Source organism: Vicia villosa, unplaced genomic scaffold (genome assembly GCF_029867415.1).
Source record: "Vicia villosa cultivar HV-30 ecotype Madison, WI unplaced genomic scaffold, Vvil1.0 ctg.001633F_1_1, whole genome shotgun sequence".
Lineage (NCBI taxonomy): Eukaryota > Viridiplantae > Streptophyta > Magnoliopsida > Fabales > Fabaceae > Vicia > Vicia villosa.
The window spans coordinates 295,146-306,526 of NW_026705680.1; positions in this window are offsets into that span (position 1 = coordinate 295,146).

The following is an 11,381-nucleotide window of genomic DNA, read 5'->3' on the forward strand; positions in this document are numbered from 1 at the left end:
CTCTCTAATCACAGTGCGTGAGAACCCTTCAAAAGTCAGTACGCTAACCCCATTTGGTCTAAAAGGTGCCCCTTGATAGGATAAACTTTCCAAGGTGCTCCACGGCATAATCTTCAGAGATGAACCAGCGTCTACTTTGTTGATATGTATAGGTCACGGTTGTGCTTCGGAATCCTTTGAGGAACTTCTCGCATCATACTATCAAGTGGCTCATGGGTCATTTCTTCGTCAATGTAATTATGTCCTTTTCTTCCTTTGATTTGTTCGTATAGAAAACCTAAACCCATTAGAGTCAGAATGTCTTCTAATAGATTAGCACAACCTTGTGTGCTTCCGTCACAAGCGGGACAACTATCATGGCTGAAGTCAATCAATCTATTTTGGACCCACACTTTGTGTATCATTCGTAAGGATCTGCGTACAGTGCGAACACCGGGCACATAATTTACTATGGAGCATTCCAATCATGTTGTCATTGTTCACATCTCTATCTCGGAGAATCTGGATAAGTCCTCGATCCATGAGACTTTGAAATGCTCCTTTCACTAGAGCACATCTGCGGGTATCTCTGCAGTAGAGTTGGCAGGAGCCATAATTGTGTCGAGTTAATCCTCCCATCACCCATAAGGTGGCATGCATTTGTACTATGTCACATCTCAATAGGTGTATGTTATAGACTTGATATTGGTCAGGAAAGCCATGTACCATGCTGACAGAGTGAATTTCTTCATCCCTTTTCTTTCTTGATATACTAATAATTCCTCGGTATAGTAGTTTCTGAAGGTCTTCAACTACGAGAGTACACACATGAATGGTGATAGAACATATTGGACAAGCATTATAGTCATGCAGAGGAAAGTAGTAAAGTTCACATAAGACATCGTGCATATTCACTAAGGATTGAGTTGATTCACAAACATTGTGTAGGTATTCATAACCGGCTTGAGTCTGGATTGCATTGACAGTCTCATGGTTGGGCAGTGGATTAACTTGAACATTAGGATTGACATCTTTGAAGGTGAGCATGTTGCTTCGGACCAGTTTCTTTACTTCACTCGTGAGAGGGTAACAATTTTCCACAGTATGACCAAGAACATTCTTGTGAAAAGCACAACGAGCATCTGCCTTTTACCAAAATGGTGGATTAGCAGGAGGAGGAGCAGGTTCCCTCAGTTGAACTAGATTCTTCTAAAGCAGCAAAGGCAGTAATTCCGTATAAGTCATCGGAATAGGATCAAAAGGAGGATATTTCCTCTGTTAATTTTGTTGAGGAGCCTGTTTTCGAGGTTGTTGGAGCTGAGGCATCTGCACATTTAGAGGCGGAGCTTGGCTAGCAACTGGAATTACAGCAACAATCTGTTGTGGTTGATACCGTCTTTTTCTTCCTCTTGATATGACACTAACAATTTCTTCCTTTTTTCTTGGCAAAGTTACTAATAAATCTTTTGACGCCACCACTAGATAGTGATGAATTGGATTCTTTGATTAGGGGACCTTCTCCGATACCTTCTTCAAGTCGCATCCCATGTTTACCATTTCAGTAAAGTCATTGGTAGCGCTTGCTACAATCTTCTCATAATAAAATGTGCTTAGTATCTTAAGAAACACTTTAGTCATTTGTTTTTCTTCTATGGGAAGAATGATTTGAGCAGTTAGTTCATGCCATCTTTACGCGTACTCTTTGAAAGACTCTTTTCTCTTTGGGACATAGCACATAGTTGATCTCTGTCCGGTGCCATATCATTGTTGTATTTGTATTGTCTGATGAAAGCTTCACCAGATCATGGAAAGTACGGATGTGAGTACTATCCAAACCCATGTACCATTTCAAAGCAGCTCCAGATAAGCTATCTTGAAAGTATTGAATTAACAAGCGTTGATCTTCCGTGTGCATGGACATTTTCGTCACATACATGATCAGATGACTGTGAGGACGGGAATTTCCTTTGTACTTTTTAAATTCTGAGAGTCTGAATTTGGCCGGAACTCTGACATTCGGAATAAGCATAAATCATTTAATTCTTTTCCAAATAGGTCATTTCCTCTAAAGGCCTTGATCTCTTTTTGCATTTCTAGAAATTGGTCTTCAAATTCATTGCAGTAGGAGCAATGGTCATGATAGCCTGAGGAATTGTTGTATATGGAACAGGAATATGTTGTCCAGCCAATTGGAAATCCATCTCTATCCTATATGGTCTAGTGGTCGTAGGATTCGTCACAAGAATTGCAGGAATCTGAGTACTATCTCTATCCCGGAGATCACAGTAGTCTGAGCTTTGGTTGATGGCTGATCTGGGCAGCCACCAAGTCTTGAAGCATATAAGTTAATCTTTCAATACCAGAGCGTAAGACAACAACTTCTTCTTTCCACTCTTGATCATCAACCATACCTTCTTCCATTCTTTGACGATTGGCGCGAGTATTATACTGGTGCGTCAGCTTGACTTTCCAAGGAGAGAGGGTAGAATGAATAATTCTGACTCAGATGTGAGTGTGAATGTGAATGTGGTATGATGCATGCATTGCAAAAGACTCTTTTTTGTTTTAATTTTCAAGATATATCATAATATCTTTCAAGGATTTATTTAAGAGTTTTTTAAATGTAAAAACTATAAAGTAACTTGAAAAAGAAATTGTATTCATTAATAATAAAGGGACAAGGCAAGCTTGGTACATATAAGGGTCATCGAGGGTCATTGAAGAACCATTTCTTTTGATAGAATACAAAGGGACAAGGGACAACCAAGTCATAAACTACATTCAAGAGTTACAATAGGCAACCCAATGAAAGGAACTCTTCCAGTAATAGGCAACCCAATGATGCTTGAATACGCTTCCAGGGTAGGCAATAGTTGATAATAAGGAATGGTGAAACAATGATACAATGAGTCATAGAACTGGATCAAAGTGGAGATGGTTCCTTCTTCCATCTTGGTTATGAGGAGATACAACAATATTCCATATTTGCTACAAAACTTGTCTTGATCAACAATCAAAAATCCTAGCTTTCTTAATTCTTCCACCTCTAAACTCTTGAAAGTATATTTCTTTGTTTTTCTTCTTTCATGTTCCATTGCTATAATGTTTACAAAACAAAAGGTTTTTTTTAATTCCTTGAAAGATATTATGTTTTTAGATGCATGGATGAATGAATGCAATCATAGCAAAAACATGGGCTTGAGGGTTCAAAGTCACGAGCATGGAGCCAAAGATCTACCCATCCAAAAGGTGTGTACTATGGTTATTTTGTACTTGTAGATCAAGGTTCTATAGTTTCCAAGACTCAAGCAGCCCAACTTGGAGATTGTAAACTCTGTATCAACATACCCATTTGAATAAAATCCAAGAGAACCCTATCTGAGCGTAGCCTTGTGTAACAACTATTATGAAAATGAATCAGACATAGTTTCCACACTACATCTTAATGGTCACTATTGGTTAAGGGTTTCTAGGTCCCCAGCTTCTACACCCTAGTTGAATGCAACGATGTATTCCCAACTACATGGTCAACAAAGTTACTTCCAAAGAGGCCTCCATCGAGCGATGGATTTCAAATTGACTTCTTTGGGACTACTCCCGCGAGATCAAAATGACTATACCAGTCTCTTGTAATAAGTGTAAACTCTAAATCCGGGTTAGGATTTGTCTCACGCGACAAGGGGCATGACTCCCTTTCCCAATACAACCCAATAAAATAACAAGTATACACATAGGAAAATAAAATACACAAATAAAAGTTTATGTACAAAAACAAAGATAATAACAAAAGATAATAATAAAAACAACGATTGGGCTCCCCCTTCCAAAGATACACCAATAGTTTGGTCAGTATCCCCGGCAGAGTCGCCACTTTTCTATAGCGGTGAAATTGGTGAGACTAGAGTCATTGAAAGACTTAGCTCATTTTAAACAGAATCGCCACCGTGCTTTATTGTTTCCAAACAAGAATGGGTGAAAGAGCGAATAAAACCCACATAAGTTTTTAAAATCAAAACTAATAAACTTATCATAGTTTTGGCTACGGAGGGTTTGTTATACAAAGAGGAAGGTTTTGAGCACCCCTCATATCCATGGTACTCCATGGGAACTTCTTTGTTTTGTGTTATTATCTTTTGTTTATAAATACCATTTTTTTTAAAAACCTATGTGAAAAACCTGTTTGAAATAGAGGGTGGGGATTGGAAGATAAGTCTTTGAAAGTGAGCCCGATAAAACATCGCATCTTAGACCTACATACCCCTTAAGTGCAATAGGGAAGTCAGAGCTTTTGTAGTTCCTCTTAAAAAGGAAAATAAAAAAGGAGGCCAAAGTGGCCAAAATCTTTTTGGTTGTGAGCTTTAAAATACTCACAAGTTTTTAAAAAGAGGGTTAAGCTTTAAAATACTAACAAGTTTAAAAAGGAATTAGGCTTTAAAATGACTAATAAGTTTAAAAGGTTAAGCTTTAAATTACTTAACAATTTTGAAAAGGGAACTAGGCTTTAAAATACCTAAGAAGTTTTAAAAGGTTAAGCTTTAAAATACTTAACAAATTTTAAAACAAATAAAAAAGACCAAGCTTTAATTAAGAATACAAAGTCAATGGGTTAGGAGAAGTTTCACCGGAAATAATTCTTTTCTTAACACCAAGGTTTCAAAACAAAAGACCTAGCTTTAACAATACATTAGTCAATGAATTAAGAATAGTTTCACCGAGAATAATTCTACTCTTAGTGCCAAGGTTTAAAAAAAACAAAGGGTTTGGTTAAGCTTTAACAATACAAAACCATAAGCAAGTGAAAAGCTTTAAAATACTTAACATAAAAGTAAAAGAGATTAGAAAAGAGTTTGAGTACCTTTGACAATTTAGTCAATATCATTCCCATTCTTTTGGACAAAACAACAAACTTAAGCAATTAACAATGAATACCTCAAGAGTGTGGGTGATATCATGTGGCACAAGAACAAACTAGTGAATATAATAATCAATAAATAAGAGAGATGGATGTATCTAAACCCTTGGATTCAAACTCATGCATGAATGATGAATGATTGGTATGATAAAAAACATGGGGTTAGATAAACAAAACATATAAGGGATGATAATTAAAAAACAATTAAGTACAAAACATGGATTAAAAGAAATCAACAAATATTTACAAAATAAACATGGATAAGCAAAGATCAACATGTTGCAAATTTTTTTTGGTTAGGGTTTTAAACCTAAGGTTTTTTTAAATTAGGGTTTTAAATTAGCGTTTAAACATAAACACCTAAACCTAACCAATTTTAATTGTTAAATACCAATTTCTTTAATATATGTAATCATTTTTAGCAAAAGCATGTTCACCAATAACTTGGTAAGCAAACTAACTATGGTGGACACTGCCTTTTATCAAAGCTCCAGAAGCAATAAATAAAAATTTCAGATCAGTTTATGATAGTTTTCTTTCCACTTTCTTCTATTTCAAACTAATAGCAGTGCTTTTGTATAAAAGCGTTGTCTAAGGTGCATTGTCTAAAGTTTTTTTGGCATAGTGGGTTGAAATTTTGCTAAAAGAAACTAATTAAATATATAATATAGTACACTTCTATATAATATATTATGCTTGATTACCTTATGGGATAGAAACAACGTGGAGGTTTTGAGTAGTTTTAAAGGTGATGGGTACTTGGGCACTAAGGTGGAGTGGAAGAATAGTATTTAGTACATTAATAACATTTATTCTTCTTGTTTATTGAGCAAAAAGAAGGAGTTGTGGAAGAAGCTTTTAGAGTTGCAAGATACTTTCAAAGATGGTGATTGGATTATGGGAGGGGAATTTAACGCTATAAAAAATTCTAGAGAAAGGAAGGGGAGGATGGTGGTGGCGAAACATTATGAAACGGAGCTTTTTTCGGAATTTATTGATGAAAGTCTCTTGGTGTATGTTCCGTGTAAAGGTAAAAAGTTTTCTTGGTTTAGTGGTGACGGAAAATCTATGAGTCGTCTAGACCGCTTCCTTGTTTCTAGTAGTATTGTATCTAATTGGGGTGTGGTTGGTCAACTCATTGGCGATAGAGACATCTCAAACCATTGTCCGGTTTGGTTAATGATGGATAAATTGGATTGGGGACCAAAACCTTTTAGATTCAACATTGAGTGGTTTTCGCTTGATTCTTTTCTTCCTTTTGTGGAGAAAGAATGGAAAAGTTTGGAGGTGGAAGGAAGAGGTGATTTCATTCTAAAGGAAAAGTTCCTCTTATTAAAAGATAAATTAAGAAGGTGGAACAAAGAGGTCTTTGGGAAGATAGAGTTGGAGATGGAAGATGGAGTCCGAGACTTGAATATTGTCGATGAAAGGTTAGTTTCCTTTAACGTCGCTTCTTTTGATGATAATCTTGCTTTTAGGAAGGAATCTAGTGTTAAGTTTTGGAGGAATTTGAGGCTAAAAGAGAATATGCTTCTTCAAAAATCTAGAGTGAAATGGATTAAGGAGGGAGATTCTAATAGCGGTTTTTTCCACAAGATGATGAAATAAAGGAGAAGGATAAATCATTTAGGTCTCATTATTACCCCGGAAGGTGTGGCGGATTCCGTTGAAGATGTCAAAGAGGCGGTGTTTAATTTCTTCGAGAACAAATTTATAGAAACGGACGAGACTCGGCCGGTTTTGGACGGTATCCCTTTTAATTCTATCAATGGTTTTGAAGCAGCGGATCTTGAGAAGCCTTTCTTAGAAGCCGAAATTAAAGAGGCAGTGTGGGAGTGTGGCGGAGACAAAAGTCCGGGTCCGGATGGCTATTCCTTTCTTTTCATAAAGAAATGTTGGTATTTTATCAAAGAAGACTTTATTCGATACTTCGAGTATTTTTATGACGGGAACTCTATTTCGAAGGCAATCATCTCATCTTTTTTTACTTTGATTTCGAAGAAATCCAATCCGGCTTCTTTGGGCGAATACCGGCACATTTGTTTGGTTGGTTGCATGTATAAAGTGGTTACAAAGCTCTTGGCGGGGAGAATTAAAAAGGTGTTATTTTCGATCAGTTCTAATTGCCAAAGTGCATTCGTTCCCGGTAGGCAATTGCTAGACGGTGTTTTGGTGGCTAATGAAGTGGTCGACTTTCCTAGAAAATAAGGTAGTAAATGCATTCTCTTTAAAGTTGACTTTGAGAAACCTTATGATAAAGTAAGTTGGAATTTCTTGAGGTACATGATGAAAAGGACGGGCTTTGGTCAAAGGTGGTTGAAGTGGATGGAGTTATTGGTGTTTAATAGCAACATGTTGACTCTCGTTAATGGTAGTCCTACTAAGGAGTTTATGGTTTCAAGGGGTTTGAGGCAAGGACGTCCTCTCTCTCCTTTTCTTTTTGTTTTGGTGGCCGAAGGTTTATCGGGCTTGGTAAAAAGATCAATTGGAGTTGGGGATTTTCAAAGGTTTGAGATTAAGAGATCTTGTGGGGTTGATATCCTTCAATTTGCGGATGATACTCTTCTTGTGGGCGAAGGTAGTTGGAAGCAAATATGGGTGATTAAGGTGGTTCTCCGTGCTTTTGAAGTAGTATCGGGACTAGGAATTAATTACCAAAAGAGAAAGCTCATTGGGATTAATTCTAATGCTAATTTCTTGAAAGCGGCTTCTCATGTTCTTTCTTGCAAGTTGGAAGAAAGCAATTTTTTCTTTCTCAGTATACATATCGGCTTTAATCCAAGGAAGGAATCTACTTAGAATCCTCTTGTGGTGAAGTTGAAGAATCGTTTGGAGGGGTGGCCTAACCGCTTTCTTAATTTGGGAGGTAGAATCACTCTTCTTGAGTCCGTGCTTAGTTTGTTTTATCTATCTTCACTATGTCTTTTTACAAAGTGCCTCTGGAAGTGGTTAAAAAGTTTAAAACCATCCAAAGCACCTTTCTATGGGGGGGAGTGGAGAATAAAAGGAAAATTCATTGGGTAAAATGGAGGGATGTCAATCTTCCTTTTGATAAGGGGGGTTTGGGTGTCAAAAATATTTCTTTGTTTAATTTGGCCCTCCTTAACAAATGGAGATGGAAGATTCTTCAAGGCACCGATTCTCTTTGGCATAGTATTTTGAAAGCTCGTCACGGTGACTTGTCTTATAAGATGTTGAGCGGGGATAAGTGGTTGTCTCCTTCTCGTTGTTCTTTTGGGTGGAGGGACCTTTTAAAAATTTCTTATGATTCTTATTATGACCCGACTGTTGATTGTAGTAGGTTCTCCGTCAATAATGGTTTCAATACTCCTTTTTGGCATGCTAAGTGGTTAGGAGTAAATTAATGGTAAATTCATGTGTTAATATAAGTGATTTCTTCTCTAAACTAATGCAAATTGTGATAAATCCATAGGTTTTTATTAAGAATTGAACTGAACAAGTTTAGTTCGTGTGTAAAGCAAATCGAATCACTTGTGGGTGTTATTGTTGCAGGTTTAGAGTTGAATTGAAGCTTGAAAAGAACATGAGGAGGAAAGGGAGCTGGAAGTCTCAAAGGCAGAAGAAAAAGGTGGAAATTACAAAGAGCGCGCCGCGAGAGTCCTAGAGCGCGCCGCGAAAATACTTCTGTTTTGAAGCGCGCCGCGCCAGTCCGATGTCGCGCCGCGGCCTCGGCGTTAAAAGCCCAAAAATTCTGTTTAAAAGCCCTAGCTTCCAAGTGGTTAGAGAACTTTGTGAAGAGCGAAATTAGGAGAGCATTCTGAGATTGCAATCAAGAACAACAATCGAAGGCCAATTCTTCACCAATCGAAGACATTCCATTGATGAAGATGAATCCTTCTATTAATTCTTGTGTGTTCTTCATGTCTATGGAGAGCTAAATCCCTCTTGTTGAGTCTAAGGTAGTAGTTAACCTATGATTATACATTACCATTGATTAATTCCTGTGAACAATTATTTGAATTCATTATCAATAAGAAACCTTGTTTTTATTCTTAAATTATCGTTGAATCTTTGACCGAAAGAAAGGATTTAACTTTTACCCTAGGTTACTATATTGATTCAATTGCAATTTGCAGAGATGGAATTGGAATTGGGTTTTCATAATTATCGTTCTTAATCACTATTATCGATATTGATATTTGGAGAGATCGAATCTCATACCGGTAAAAGTTTATCTAATTTGATTTGCAGACATGGAATCTTATTTGAGGATAAGTGAAGATAGTGATTCAAAGGATTGTTCTATTGGGAATTAATTGATAATTGTATAGGATTAGGTTGATGAACCCTAAAGGCTCAACATCTTTCTTTATTTGTTAACACAAAGTCCTTTACTTACTTTTATTTTATTATTTGCTTGTGATATTATTAGAAGTATAAAACAAACCAAACCAAATTTCCTAACTCAAAATAAACAACTATAGAACGGCAGTGATATTAACCAATCCCTGTGGATACGATATATTACAGAAAATATTTACCCACAAATACTTTCAACAAATTGGCGCTGTTGCCGGGGATTGGTGTCAATATTGCACGCATTGCAATAGTTCTTATTTTGAGTTTTAATTTTTATTTTCTCGATTTGGTTGTTTCACGTGTTTGTTAGTTTGTGCAGAAATTCGTGTATGCGCAGCAAAGTTCCCAGTGACCAACTTCTTTTTGATCCCGAGATCGAAAGGACCGCTAGGAGGCTAAAGAGCAAAGCACGAAGAAGAGCAAACATAGCAAGAACAAGAGACAACGCAACCGCGACATCGTCACAACAACTTGAAACTATTGACGAGTCGCAAGAAGGATTCTTCTTTCACGAACTATTCACGGAGGAAGAACCGGAAGTTATTATACAACCTACTGTTGGCAACATGGCAGCTAATGGTCCATGTGCTAATAGTCCAAGACTCAATCCTCAGTTCGCTAGAACTGCCGCCAACGGGCGACCAACAGAACTGAAGACCGGTATCATACAATTGATTTGTGCAAGTCCTTTCGCCGGATTGGACCATGAAGACCCGTACACGCATCTTACTTGATTCTATGAGTTAGCGGGTACTACGGGTGTCGCTCAAGCTGATGAGGAAGCATTATTTAAGAGGTTGTTCCCACATTCTTTGTTATCTAAGGCAAAAGATTGGTACCTGGATCAACCAGAAGCAGTGATGACTAATTGGAACACATTGGAAGAAAAATTTCTAGAAAGGTTTTACTCTCAAAACCGATTCTTTGAAGCAAAAACAGCAATAGCAGTATTCTCTCAAGGTAGTAATGAATCTTTGAATGAAGCATGGGAAAGGTATAAAGCTATGTTGAGAAAGTGCAAAGGACAGGGTTTTTCAGACGTTGATCAAATCCATATGTTCCGTAACGGTCTCACAGCTACAAACAAGACACTTTTGGACGCCACAGCTGGTGGTTCTCTCATGTCCAAAACACCTGAAGAAGCTACTCAGATAATAGAGCGAATGGCTCTAAATGATCGTCAAGGCAATCATGATCGAACAGTAAGAGATAAGAAACCCGGAATGCTAGAGTTGAACAACAGTGATGCTCTACTTGCTCAGAACAAATTGTTAACTTCACAAGTGGAACTTTTGACACAACAAATGTCTAAATTACCACAACAAATCAAGGAGCTGAACGGGGTATCTAATTCATATCAAGTTGCTAAGTGCGAATTGTGCAAGGGAGATCATCAAACAGGATTCTGCCCACCAGTGCAAGAAGAAGAAGTGAATTACATGAATAATAACCAAGGACAAAGGCCGAATCAATATCAAAATCAGCCATACCAACAAGGCTATCCGCCAAGATATAACAATCAAGGGTACCAACAAAGGCCACCGAATCAAGGGTATCAACAACAAGCCTTCCAACCATACACTCAACCACCGCAACAACAGCAAGGAGGACAATCCAAGTTGGAGGAGACCGTGAATCAGTTCATTCAAACATCAGTGATAAATCAGAAGAACCAGGAAGCTGCAATTAAAAATCTGCAGACTCAAGTGGGTCAAATAACACATCAGCTCACTCTACAGGCACAAGGAGCCTGTCAAAACTCAACTGTGAAAAGCCCGCAAGGCCAAGAGAAAATTAATGCTGTTACAACAAGGAGTCAAAAGGGTTTAGAATCGAAAAAAGAGAAAGAGGAAATAGGTGACCCTATGGTGATGGAGGTAGATCTAGAAATAAGAGAGAACTCAAAAGAGCCAGAAGTTGTTATACCACCAATGAAACCAGTTGAAGAAAAAAATTAAGAAAGATGTTGAACAGGTGATTAAACCACCTCCCTCTTTGCGAGTGACAAAGAAGGATTCAAAAGAGAAAGACTTTCGAAAGTTTACGGCCTTGTTCAAAAAGTTAGAAGTGAATCTACCTTTCTTTGAAGCACTGGAGCACGTGCCTGTGTATAAGAAATTTATGAAAGAGGTGTCGGCGAAAAAAAGATCACTAGAAGGAGAACCAAAAA